We start from the raw sequence: 14,625 nt of genomic DNA, 5'->3' as shown, positions 1-14,625 counted from the left end.
TAAGATTCTAAGTACTACATAGGCAGCAGATCATAAACACTGCAGGTGAAAGTGAAATTAAAAACAGAGTCAAGAAAAATACAAGGGAAAATTGGAAAAGCAAGCATTAAAAATCCCTGGTATATAGGCACTGGATAAATTCAGTAAGATAATGTAAAATATAAGGAACTATACGGAGAAGGATAATCCACAAGTTTTTAATTGTATTTGTCCTATGTGGGCCATGAAAGGATAAAACAAATGTCCGTGCAGGGAATGGAGGTGGGGAGGGGAGGACATGTCTTGTAGTGGGAGGAGTGATTGCCTTCCAAACCAAGGGAGGAGTCAGTATGCCAACTGAACAAGAAGATTTTGGAAGCAGAGTTAAGTCTTAAAATGGGCACAGCACAATTGAAAGCCAGAGGCTGAGAGCAGGCTGTGACAGTTTCAAATTCAGTACAGAAAATTTCTCATTAACCCAATAGCAAGAACTGGACCCAGTTGACTAAGGGTTAAATTCATCATGAATTTGTTATTCAGTTTAAAGAGTTCCAGCAGCTGTAGAGGTAAACACAGGTTACCTTCACAAGGCAGGCGAGGAGGGCTCTACTTCAACTTCTTGCTGGAGGGGAGAGGGTCCAGACTTTCAGTTGCTTTCACTGTCCAGGTTCTCATTTCTATTTAATGAGTTTTACCAGGAAGAGAGGTTTCCTCTTTTGGAAACTTTCTTGCCAATACAACAGGCAGTCTCAGCAGAGAGGGTGAAGTCTGACTGGGTCCACGGTGTTAAACGATCTTCTCCTCTCTACAGACTGGTGTAGCTTGCATTTCATTGAAGCTGCCAGCACTGCCCATCTAGGTACTTCTGAGTCCACCATTGGGTTGCCAACTGTCCAGGATTGTCCTGGAGTCTCCAGGAATTAAAGATTAGTCTTTAATTAAAGTTTATGTTATGTGATGAAACCTCCAGGAATAAGTCCCACCTAAATTGGCAACCCTAATCCCCCATGACTGTGCTATTTTAGCACTTCACTGTCTTTTATCAGTTTATCCCCACAACACCCCAGGGAGATTGAGAAATATCATTGTCCCCTTTTTATAAATGGGAAACTGAGGCATAAAGCAATTATCTTGCCCAAGGTCATACAGGAAGTTTGAAGAGGAGTTGAACCTGGGTCTCTTTGAGCCTAGGGCAGTGCCTCAGAAAGGAGGACCACTCTTGCTTTTCTTTAGATAAAGCCAGCACTCTGTTTCTTTCGGGCTGTCACGCTGGCATTGTACAGAAGAGCTAATTCTATACACAAAATTATAGAGAAGAAGAAAGGGGTGAGTGTGTGTTAACCCTTTGAAAATAATCCTGAGTAATGTGCCCCCCCACCCTACCCCACAGACACACTTTAATCAGGGGTATTGTACTAAAAATACTCACTGATCTGTAAATAATTCCATCCCTGATTTACACTGCACTGTGAATTCTCCTTATCTTTGACCTTCCTTTTAATGCTTTCTTCATGGTGGGGGAGTATCCTCCCTTATAACTGTTCTCATCTCAGAGGGATCCCTCTTAAGATTTTCTGTCTCTTTTCTCTGCAATCCTTCCTCTCTAGATATCACTGCAGGGTTCACCCCTGAGACATTCAAGAATGGAGGAGGGGGGTGCTGTCCGGCTCCACCCACTTCCAGAGGAAATGTCATGAGAAAATGCTTTCTTGAGGTCTCTCCCCTTAACATGCTATGTGAATGCTTGCTATCAATTGTGCATTTTATGGCATTTTGACTTGAAGTAACGTGAGAATGTTCTTTCTCACATTATTTCCAGTAGAAATACCATGAGAATCTTGTTTCTTGTGATATTGCTGCAGTGGGAGTACTCCAGACTGAGTATAACCACAGAATACTAAAATTATTTTGTGGGTTTTTTTCCCCTCCATCTGAAATTTGTGAGACGCTTAATGTGTCTCCATTTAACTTTTACTATAAAGCCTTGTCCACATTTGAGCTAAATGACACCTTGATTGAAATGGCCAACTCATTTCTGTTGTGCCCTGAGACCTGTCCAAACTGAATCAAAGGTTAAGAAACCAGATTAAACTATACTGCATTTGTAACACTTATGTAATTCCATTTTGAGGCCAAGTTGCTTCAGATGCCCTTTTTGTGGAGGAATAGAGACCTGAAAGAACAAAGACCACATACTGTAAAAAGCAATTCTAATTAAATCAGGGTGAAAAACACAAGAACGTTCTTTCTTTCAGTGCAAACAAAACAGAAAACCTACAGCACCATATTACTTGCCGGTCTACAGATGAACGACAACAAAAAATTCTCACACATACACCAGTAGTTTAAAAGGAAATAACTCTTGGAAAAAATTATACGATGTGTCAAGTAGATCATCTATTTATGCTATTTTCTCCTGATGTTGATGTTTCCCTTATGAATTATGCACTTTCAGCTGCCACTACTTACATATGTGGGCCCTCATGGCATGGTTCCCAGGACCAGCATGTGATTATGGATCATAAAAAATGAGCATACACATTGCGTCTTAAAAAGGCAAAAAGATGCACAACCCGACTGTGTGAGAATGTTTCCATTGTATTAAAAAAATAACCAGCTGTTATTAAAAACATTGACAGCAATAATAGAGCCAGACATAAAAAATCATTATCATATTTTCATTTTAAATTTCTGAAGAACAGAGGAATTAGGAAGCAGATTTCTATTCAAAAATTAAAATAACCACTAAGACTTGCCCAACAGCCAGAAGGTGGTGCTGCACAGTAATATAGGTACAGCCAATGTCAGAAGGTTTATCTTTGATAAATTATTCTGTTTTATTAAAAAAAAAAAAAAAAAGAAGACGCAGAAGGCGAGATTAACCATCAGGGTTGCATTGCCTGGATGTGCAAAACAGAGATCAAAAGATGTCTAGAATTCAGTTCCTGATGTGTAGAAATGCACAGTACATGTGATATAAACTAGTGTCTTTGAGTGGAAAGTTTAGTTATCCCTCTTCATGATTCTTAACTGGCTGGTTGCATTGAACTGTCCTAGTTTCTTAAATCTTCTTGATTTCAAAGGTCTTCTAACAGATCTTCCATGTGTTTCCTCTAAGAGCTGTTTCCTCTTAGTACTTTTCACAGCCATTGTCAGTTGTACAATAGAAGATTAATGTACCAGATCCTCAGCTGGTGCAAATCAGCATTGACTTTGATGGTGTTACAGCAGTTTACACCAATTGAGAAGCTGACTTGTATCTTTACAGGCCAGACTAGGTGGAGAACAGAGAGTTGTTGGCATATTGTGTGCTGTGGGGAGAAAGACACTGATTTGGTTCCTTTTGTCATGTTGCAAATCGGGGCAGGAAGAATCCAAGAAGTATCTGGCATGGGGAAACTCATTGGCAATGTCCTGAATGAGGTGGAAGTGGTCTGAGCAACTAATATGAATCCACCTCAGGTTGGTAATGATTGGAATGTTGTTACCAAAGGAAGGTATTAATTATTATTAAACATTTGTATTGTGACAGCACCTAGAAGCCTCAGTCATGGACCAGGACCCCATTGTGCTAGGTGCTGTACAAACCCCAAACAAAAAGATGGTCCCTGCCCCAAAGAGCTTACAGTGTAAGTATAAGACAAGAGACAACAGGTGGATGTAGACAGCTGGGGAAGCACAAGGCAACAATGAACCAATACTAGTATCATAATATTAGTTATTGTGACATATGTGAAATAAGTTGTTGGTTGCAGTCCTGGTCCTAAGTCTGATGAAACCTACCAGTGCCAAAAGCTGTCTCAGCAGAACACCTACAAATTAAATGGGTTTGGGGCTAGCCATCTCACTCAGATACACAGGCCAAATTCTACCCTGTGCAACTCCGCTGATTGCAGTTATGAAGAACTCTGCACTGCTGCTACCCATGCTGTGTCTCTGCTGTAGATAAAGAGAAGACTTCAATCCCCAAGGCTGTCAGGCCAAAACCTTCCACAAGCACTGTATTACGTGACCCAAATTGATCCCTGAAGTAACTCTGTTGAATGATGGCTATTGTCACACGAGGATTGAACCAGTATCTATATGTACAAGATGGAATGCAACCCCAGAGCCCAAGTAGACACTTAGAAAGGGAAAGGGAACAAATCCTCCCCCAAGATCGCAGAGCTGCATTCCCAGCTGTGGTCCCACCTTCCCTCTACACACTGCATTGCAAGAAGTACTTGCTCTATGCAGTGGATATGTACAACCCTTGTGCAGCTGGAACAGATCTTGCTCATAGTACAGTGGAAACATGAGGATTCCACTGTCCGGGGCCCTCTGCAGCCTGAAGACAGAATTTGATCTCATTGGAAACTATATTGTGCTTTGTTTTAAATGACAGAGCCATACATTTTAAGGCCGGAAGGGACCATTATGATCGTCTAGTATGAGCTGCATAACATGCAAACTCATTCAGTAAGTCCTGGGAAATGATGAGTTCCCACACAACAGAAATAGTATGGGTTTCAGACAAACTCTTAGGCATACAATGCAAGAGAGACATTTTTCAAAGTTTAAAATAAATGAAATGGCCAACAGTCTAGAGGGCAAGATTCACCCATGCATAATGGTTGCTTTTCCTCATCATGGTGGCACAAACAGGAAATACCAGTGAATTTCCAAAACATGGAGTTTTATTACATTAAATAAAAAATGTTTTTGAGAATTAAGAGGAAAAGAAAAGAAACTTAAAAAAAAATGTACGTAATGAAAAAGTAGCCAAGCTATTTAATTTTTTTAAACGGTTAAAACATTCCGCGGGCAGAATTCATACACTGAAGGTGAAGTATTAGCTCGGGATAAATGCTTCTGATTTATGTATAGCAGAAAAACACAGTATAATGTAAGTGGGATGGACCTTGAATTCGTGCAGTGCTGCAGCCCTCAGAACCATTTGGTTATGATATGCAGCAGTTCTCCTATAGCAATTGTAACCCTTCTGCTCATCTGAGCTGGCAGCAACAAGGGCCGGGTTCAGTATCTAGGGGTTCCGTTTCAATAATACAATGCAAAAACGGCTCGAGCCCCCACCCAGTGACTTGGGACAATTACATACCACCCCCCAAGGCGCCTTTAAGAGGCAATTCTTCCCCACAGGGGTGTTAAGGGGCACCTTATGGGTCCAAGGCCAACTGCCCCACCTCTCTGTGGGGTTCACCATGAGCTGCTCTGCCAGCCACTCCACCAGCCGTCCCGTGAGCCACTCCAGCCATCCCACCAACTGCGCCGCTCCGCCAGCTGCGCTGCTCCACCAGCTGTCCCCCCAACTGCGCTGCTCCGCCAGCTGCTCAGCCATATATCTTCAGGCCCCCCCACTACTTAACACAGCACTCAGTGAATTCAGCTTGTAGTAGGGGGAGCCCCAGTGCTACTGCACCATTGGCCCAAGGTGAATTCAGCTCAGCAGCCTGTAACTAGAATCCTAATAGAATCAAGATTAGCTCTGATATTCCACAGTGGAAGGGGAGGAGAGGCAGAGAGAGGAAATTGGTGTTTCAGGCCCTCAAAAGGGGCCCATACCATCAGGTACAAACACCTATCCCCAACCTCTCAATTTACTGGGTTTTGGAACCCATGTCCCTTGTCTAGCGAGTGCTACTTAGTTGATGGTGAGTCCCTCTATCATAAAATGCCAAGTACAGTTCTACTGCCCTTGATTCACATAATCAGGGTAACAACACTTTATTCTTCCTGCCCCAATAACAGAGAAACTGGGGATCCCACAACAGTCAAAGTGATCATTTGGGCTGCCGTGGGCTCAGGCTAGGCGTTTGCATAGGGTGTGTCTATGCAAACAAGATCAGCTCCTGAAGTTCTTTTCCACAACTCACCACAAATCATCACCACATGTCAGGGTAGAGCTCATCCTGACTCTGCTTACACAATTATTAATTTGGACTGTGATAGAAGTTAGACCTTGTTGGTCATATAATCCATCCAGATGGGGCTAGTACAGAATTAAACAGTTTATATTTCTATGCTGTAATTATTTGTATTGTGATAGCACCCAATGATCCCAATCAGAAGCTGCCCCTGTTGTGCTACATGAACACAAAGGAAGATGTGGTCTCTGACTCAAAGAGCATATAAACTAACTTGAAATTAGACAACACTTGAGTGAAACAAATAAGAGGAAAATGGAGACTGAGGAGAAGGGTAATAAGGAGACCAAACAGTAACACTGTTCGCCTATTGCAGAGGTGGCCAAACTGTGGCTCGTGAGACACATGCGGCTCTTTTACCATTAAAGTGTGGCTTGCAGAGTCCCCCTCACTCCCCCATTCTCCACCTACCAGACTGGGAATGGTGGGGGGAAGCTCAGGACGTCTGCCTGGCAGTGGGGTGGTGGGGTAGGGACTTCTGCCCAGCGCAGGGGAAGGGGGGGCGTCTCGGGATTTCAATCCCAAAGGGCGCACCTGTCAGGGCTCAGAAGCTGGGCTGAAGCCCCCAACCCCATCAGGCACCTCATAAGGGGCTGAAGCCCTGAGCCCCGGCAGGTGCACCTGGCTCTTGAACTTCTGAAGATTGTCATATGCGGCTTAGAGGGTCAGTAAGATTGGCCATCCCTGACCTATTGCATAACTTGATTGGTACAAATCAAGTTTTTTTACAGTTTCATAATTTTAATGTAAATAAAGAATATTTATCTCTGATTGCTGGTCAACCTGGCCATCATTAGTTGGCTGAATTCTTTTGGGCATCACCACAGAAGTGGGACTTGGTGTGGGATCTGAAGGAGAAGACTCTTATGGATAAGTTCAGAGAGGGTACTCCAGTAAGAAGGGGCAGCACAGAAGAAAGTGCATAAACATTTGTGGGGAAGTGGACAAATGGCGATTCAAGGTTGGCATCATTGACATAAAGTTGGGGCAATATGATAGTAGACAAGACTATATTTGAGGAGGAACAAAACTGAGATGGGCCTTGAGGGCAAGGACTAGCTGTAAGTCTAGTTTTGAACGTTCAGGTGATGAGACCTCTATCACTTCCCTTGCAAGACTATTTCTCAGTTTAATGGTGCTCACGTTCTGGACATTTTCTGCTCATCAGACTACATTTTTCTTTGCGGCAAGCTAATTAGTTTACAAAAACAGAGCAGATTTCTTCAAAAAGGAGCTATGCTGGCAGGCCCAGTGACTAAATGTGCTCTGTGTTGTAGTGTGGGGAACTTGTGTTGAGATACCAGTCTCCATTAATTTTTCTCCTGCTGGGGAGGAAGTACATCTGTCAGGAACCAGCAACCCCTTTTGGCAATAGCATTTTGAGAGGTGCACCGATGGGCTCAGTGTTCCTTAAATGGCAGCCTGAAGTCATTCATGTAGGCAGCAAAACCATGAATTTGCTTTTGATGATATTTGTGTCCATTTTATTCCTTTTTCACGAACATTCATACAGGTGATTCATTTTCTTGAAACCATATGCTTGGAAAGCCTGCCACCACTATAGAATTGTCTGCACATCGAGGAAGACTGAACCACTGTATGTGCTCACAGAAGCAACCCCCCACGTAGTGCCAGAGCTCGAGTGCAAGAAGTGTTGATATCAAGGCCAGAGCTTAATGAATCAGATGCACTGACCTTCAGGGCACAAGTGTCAGCCTAAGTATAAAAGAGTTCTCCAGCTGTGCTGAGAGATCCTAGCCCTGCCAGGGCAGGGTGAGAGGAATGTCCCAACCAGTATTGTGGGCTTTGAAGCAGCCCCACAGATCACCAGGTGTAAGTAGGCCAGTTCCCTGAGCATATATTGGTAATTCATAGATGCTAAGGCCAGAAAGCCCATAACCCCTCCCAGCACATGAATGCAGGAAAGGAAAATCTAGAGCAGAGATGTCCAAACTTACTGACCCTCTGAGCCACTGATGACAATCTTTAGAGTTCAAGGGCTGGGGCGTGCCAATGGGTGGTGGATGACCTGCTGGTTCAGGGAGGCTAGCTCCCGACCGGCCCCCCCCCCACCCGCCGCCCCTTCCCCCACCAGAGCCCATAGGCTTTGCAGCCGCCAACCTCCCCCACATCATAGGGCAGGCATCCCCAGTGCTGGCAGCCCCCTTCAAACACCAGACAGTGCGTCCTCAGCACCCCGGGGACCCCCAGCACTGGGTGGCCCCAGAAACCCCAACTCCTGGGTGCAGTAGATGATCCAGAGAAATTTTCTTCCATCTGAGGGGGCAACATTTATACTGTTTTAAACTGCCTATTGAATAGATCTAATAAATTAATCTATTTCTTCATCTAGACAAGAATACCTCTTTATTTTTTGGCTCATACAAACCATACCCACTCTGGCTTTTAAAATTTTTGTGTACTTTGCTTTTCAGTCTATACCATTTACCTCAGTTTTAAAATCTTCCCTTTTAAAGTTCAGCATCACTGTTATCCCAGAGGATTCTTGCACTCAAGGCCATTTACAATAGTCTGAACTGATATTTTAGGCTGCACCAAAAGCATAATACCATTTATACTCAAAGAGGAAGGATTTCCTGGTCTGATGCACAGATGTTTTTTTCTGGGAGCTCTAATGCACAGAATGGAGTTGCAAAGGTATTTTTAAAAACAAGATGACATTTAAAAAAAATAGATTGTCAATCATCAGTAAATACAGGCAGTGACATAGAACATAGGAACTGCCACACTGGATCAGACCTGTGGTCCATCTAATCCATCATTCTGTCTCTGACAGTGGCAACACCAGTTGCTTCAGCAGATGAGCAAGAACCCCCCATCTGCATCCCACAGGGATAATGTGCCATAGCCATGAAGGTCTCATTTTAACCCATGATAATTAAAGGTTGTCTTAAGCCCTGCAACATGATGTTTTATCTCTTTTCCAAAAATTGTTAGCATTAATTATTATAACTAGTTATTCTTATTATCCATATCAGTGTCCAGTCCTGCTTATAATCCTGCTGAGTTCTTCACCTCAATTATATCCTGTGGCAATGAGTGCCACAGTCTAGTTGTATGTTGTGTGGAAAACAAAGTATTTCCTTTCATTAGTTTTGAATTTTCAAGGAAAGAGGTTTAGCATGATGTCTATACTCTGTTGGGCTCAGTTTTCTCAGACTGGCTTAGTTCCTGATGGAACAGTGATCACATGTGTAGGCCTAATGCAGGATCTTCTCTGATTGTTGGCAGCATGAAAGACCATTATTTGTGAGTAACAGTGTCCTTAGGTAGAAAGTATTTAAAATAACTGTTTGGTTTCAGAAATTTATAGCTCAGAATCTACAAAACTCTGCCATAGGCACATTGAGAGGGCTCTGCATCAGAAAAGCTACTATAGGAAGCCATCAACAGTTACAACATACAGTATTTCCGTTTACAAAAGCATCTCGGAGATTGTTTGTTGTTGTTGTTGTTTTGCTGTGAAAACTGTTGCTTAATTCTCTGCCCATTTAATTCATATTCAATTCAGTGTCAGCATTTGCCATTCTGCTTTTTTTATTATCATTTTTAAACTGAGAATTAGAAAGTATGCTGGCAGGAAATTGAAGTATATGGTGAGTTTTCATGATCTGAACATGCCATTAATAATTTGCAAAGAAGTAAAAAAGCACTTTGTGCACTGTAACATGTAACTGTATGGTTTTCCTCCTCAAATGACAGAGGAATTAATAAGAGCTGACCAGAAAAAAGGAATTTCCATTCTGTGGGAAATCCCAACATTTCAAAATTTGTTTTCATTCCAAATTGTAACAGTCAAAATTTCTCATGAAATAGAAATTAAGAAAAAAAAATCTATTCAGAAACATCAAAACATTTATTTTTGATGAGGTACATTTTTCATTTTGATAATGATGAAACATTGTAATGAAATATTAACTATAATACAGGTAATAAATTCCATATAGATGCATAATATAATAGTACGATTAATATAATAATATAAATATCAAAACTAAATGTAACAAAACAAGAGTTGAAACAAGATGTTGTTACCTTATCAAAAGGATTTTGCTTTATCAAAATGAAATGAGAAAGTCGAAATGATTCATACTGATATTTTTCTATCAAAGTATTTTTCAGAATTGACACATTCTTGTGAGATGTTTTGATTTCAATGAAACTGCATTTTCTGACCTCCTCTAGAGTTAACCATGAAGGAAGAAGTCACTGTGAGTGCGATTTTCCTAAGAGCCAAAAGGGAGTTAAGCACCCAAATCCCATCGAAATTCAGTGAGATTTGAGTACCTACCTCCCTTAGGCCCCTTTGAAAATTCCAGCCCCTTGCCTTGTTTGGAATCAGAATAGTTCAGTATGCACTTGCTGAATCTTGGTAAAAATAAATGTGTTTGCTGTGTATGTTTTGCAAGGTTTAAGACACAGCAGAATGCATCTAACTTTTCTAGGTCTCTGTAGAACAAAAACAGCTACTGTAATTTCCAGTCTGCCTAGGAAGACATTTAATACTAATATATACTGATTCAGTGGCTTTTTGAATATCATTAGTTATTCATATCAAGAAATAATCCGTAGTGCCCAATATTAAAATGAAGAGAAACCAACATTTAAGGCAGAAATACATAGGATTTCACTTGAAATCATGATCTGTTGTCCAGAAATTGATGTTAACTCATCTAATGAGATTTCCTGCATTAATATAATTAATTACAATTCGTTTTAAACTTAGATTGTATTTCCATGAATACTAACTTCACAAACACAGAACTTCCCACTAGACTTTTATTCACAGACTTGTCAATCAGGTGCTCACCGTTCCTTTAAAGTTTAAGCCTTATTAACCTACACACTGGATTTGACTGATGATAGGCCATAACAAACAAAGACAACTCATTCTCAGGTTCCAAATCCTGTCATCCCAGTTCAGAGGTTCCCCTGGAAGAGATGAAAGGATCACTCAAATGTCTGATTATTCAAACATACAAGCAATGGGGGCATATTGTAAAAAAGAAAAAAAAAAGTTAGCAGAGTCCCCTGCTGATTGAGTTATCTTTTTAAAAAATAACTTAGTACAAAGCTAGCATCAGTTTCCAGCCCAGGTCCTCATGGGCTGTGTCAAATGCATGCTGGGAACACCATATGCAAGATTTGGATTTAACATATATTTGGCAAATGCAGTAGAATTGAGAACACACTATGCCAGGGTTGCCCAGATACAGTGGAAAGCCAGCAAGCTTTTAAGCAAGATATCAGCTATGTCTGAGCATCTCAAAAATCAGCAATATTTTACCAATGGGAATTGTTATTTCAATGGTTTTCATGTGGGATTTCAAAGGTTTAGGGCTGGAGTAGCACAGGGCAGGCTTATGTACGTACCACTAAGGTTTGTAACAGTGATTATGTTATATGCTAGCTCATTCTGGGGCTGAGCAACTGCAGCTTCTATGCAGTTGACTGGGAGAAGTGGGTGCTCAGTACCTGCCAGGATTGCCATTATCATGGGCAGCAGGTAAAATAGGCCAGGGGAGGCTAAGCCTCCCCACACAGGATGTGGCGCACCTCCCTTTGGAGGCGCGCCATCAGGCTGCCACCTTTGGAGAACTGCCACCAAAAGGGCGTCCATGGCCCCACCCTCATTCCACCTCTTCCAGTCCCCACTCTGCCTCTTCCCCCGCAGCTTCCTTGCCCCTCGTGCCTCTCTGCTGCTTCCCCCATGGGCCCCACTGCTCACACCTCTTTGCCCCCTGAGAGTAAGAGAGGTGCAGGTGGCAGGGCTCTTTGGAGAGAGAGGTGCAAGCGATGGGTGGTGGAGCCCTTTGGGGGAGGGGGTGAAGAGGCACGAGCGGTGGGCAGGGGAGGCCTCAATGGGAGGGGACCAAGCAGGAGTGGGGCCTCTGGCAGAGTCAGGGGGGACCATTGGCGGGGCCTTAGGGCAGAGTCCGAGTGGGGGCTGCCCGTCGATCCTGCGGGTAATGTAGACAAGCCCATAGCCAATAGAAGTACATATACATAATAAAAGAGTAGTTTCTGCCACATGGAGCTCAGAATGAGAGCTGTTTGAAGATTTATTTTTCCACAAAAATTTTCAATAAAAACCTACTTTGCAGATGTTTTGCATGAAAATGTTTGTTCAGCCAAAAACCCAAGTTACCACCGAAGAAGTTTCAATGGAAAAAGTTCAACCAGACCTACTTAGAAACTTTGATAATGACAAGGCAAAAAAAAAAAAAAGTACATGAAACAAACAAATTGGTGGGACTGGGGTAAAGCAAGGACAGGCTAACAGTAATAGGAACATAGTTTTATTCATAGACAAGCTGTGTGCACCATTTAGTCTGCTTCCTCTGTTACAAGTGAAAGATTTACACAAACTTTTTCAGACAATAATGTTTTAAAACATAGATTGCCAAACCTAAAGATCTTAAAGTTAAATAAGTCCTTAATGCTGTAACAATGTGCAGAGCTACAAAATGATATATACACTGTGCTCTTGTTCTATAATGATATTCCATATGTTTATCCATTTCTTCATAGCTTAAGTCAGAATGAAAAGCTGAGAATGTAATCTTTCTGTGTAGACTAAATTTTAAATACTTCTATACTATAAGCAGATTTAAGCCCATTTAATAAGTATGTTAAAGAAATGTTAAATATATGGGAAGACCTGCTGTTATATCATTTGGAAGTTCACTATAAAAACCCAGCCAAGCATGCACAAACAATGTCCATACTTCATTGGGGATACAATACTTGCATCATAGCCCTGGCTTTATGTTACAGTGTTGGATCCAGCCTGGGAGATTCATGTAAGAGATAAAGGAGCATTGTAAGGTCAGTGACTGAGCTCTTCTTTTCGCTAATCGGCTTCCCTTGTTATCAATCTAATTTACCATAAGTTAACCCTTTTGCTACTGCCAGAACCAGCAGCAATCTCCTATGAAATTGTCTTGCCAAATGAATTGAACTTAGTATTTACATAGCTCTGCAAGTGTATGTGGTGCTGTAGAATAGAACCTGTGCTCAAAAAAGCTTACACCCCAAAGATACAAGCGTGTATAATAAAGAACTATAAGGGTCTGCAGTGTCTTTTCAATTAGAACCTTCAGTTCATAGAGAAGGTAGGTTTAAAAAAAAAATGCCAATTCATGAAAACTGAAACCCTGATTTTGAAAAAAGATTGGAGAAAGTTTGCAAGTTATCACATTGAGAGTCCAAGTCTCATAAATAAAAAACTCATCCTTTCAATTAAAAAAAAAGTCAGCTCTCTGCAGATAAGTACAAAAAATCTCAGTCTTTAAACGTTATTTTTTTCTTTTTTGAAAGTCACCAAAAATGGAGTCTGAGGGTCATATTCTATCCTAGAATCTGAAAGAAGAGGACTGATGGTGAGAGGTATTGGGCTGTGGAGTAGTCTCCTGGGGGGGAGTAATAGAAACCACATCACTTGGGTCATTTAAAAGTGGACCGGAGTGAACACAAAAAAGTATATCAGAGGAGACATCCTTTCATTGGCAGGAGGAAAAAATAGATCTCCACTCCTGCTCCCAGGGGCATGAATAGAAGTCATGCCATTGACTTCAAAGGCAGTAACGTCACACCTACATGATTTAACAGGTCTTTTTCCATCTCTAAATTCTCTGAATCTTTCGTTTTGCCTTACACCAGTGCCAACCAATATGTGTCATCAGCATACACTTTTGTTCTTGTGACCAGACTAAATTTCAATCATTCTTTTAGGGCTGTATTTAAATTAGATGGTAAATACAAACTGACGATGGCCAAAAAATGAATCCTCATGTACATGTAGCTTCCTATACTCATAAGAACATAAGAACGGCCATACTGGGTCAGACCAAAGGTCCATCTAGCCCAATATCCTATCTTCTGACAGTGGCCAATGCCAGGTACCCCAGAGGAAATGAACAGAACAGGTAATCATCAAGTGATCCATTCCCCGTCGCCCATTCCCAGCTTCTGGCAAGCAGAGGCTAGGGACACCATTCCTGCCCATCCTTGCTAATAGCCATTGATGGACCTCTCCTCCATGAATTTATTTATTTCTTTTTTGAACCCTGTTATAGTCATGGCCTTCACAACATCCTCTGGCAAGGAGTTCCACAGGTTGACTGTGCGTTATATGAAAAAATACTTCCTTTTGTTTGTTTTAAACCTGCTGCCTATTAATTTCATTTGGTGGCCCCTAGTTCTTGTGTTATGAGAAGGAGTAAATAACAATTCCTTCTTTACTTTCTCCATGACAGTGATGATTTTATAGACTTCAATCATACCCTTAGCCGTCTCTTTTCCAATCTGAAAAGTCCCAGTCTTATTAATCTCTCCTCATATGGCAGCTGTTCCATACCCCTAATCATTTTTGTTGCCCTTTTCTGAATCTTTTCCAAGACCAATACATCTTTTTTGAGATGGGGCGAGTGGATGATTTCAGAGAACTATCCACAATGACTCCAAAATCTCTTACTTGAGTGATAACAGCTAATTTAGACCCCATCATTTTATATGTATAGTTGGGATTGTTTCCCAATGTGCATTAACATTGAATTTTGTTGCCCAGTCACCCAGTTTTGAGAGATCCTTTTGTAGCTCTTCGCAGTCTGCCTGGGACTTAACTATCTTGAGTAGTTTTGTATCATCTGCACATTTTTCCATTTCACTGCTTACCCCTTTTTTCAGATCATTTATGAAT

The sequence above is a fragment of the Trachemys scripta genome, chromosome 3, assembly GCF_013100865.1.
Source record: "Trachemys scripta elegans isolate TJP31775 chromosome 3, CAS_Tse_1.0, whole genome shotgun sequence".
Taxonomy (NCBI): domain Eukaryota; kingdom Metazoa; phylum Chordata; order Testudines; family Emydidae; genus Trachemys; species Trachemys scripta.
This window is presented reverse-complemented; position numbering follows the sequence as displayed.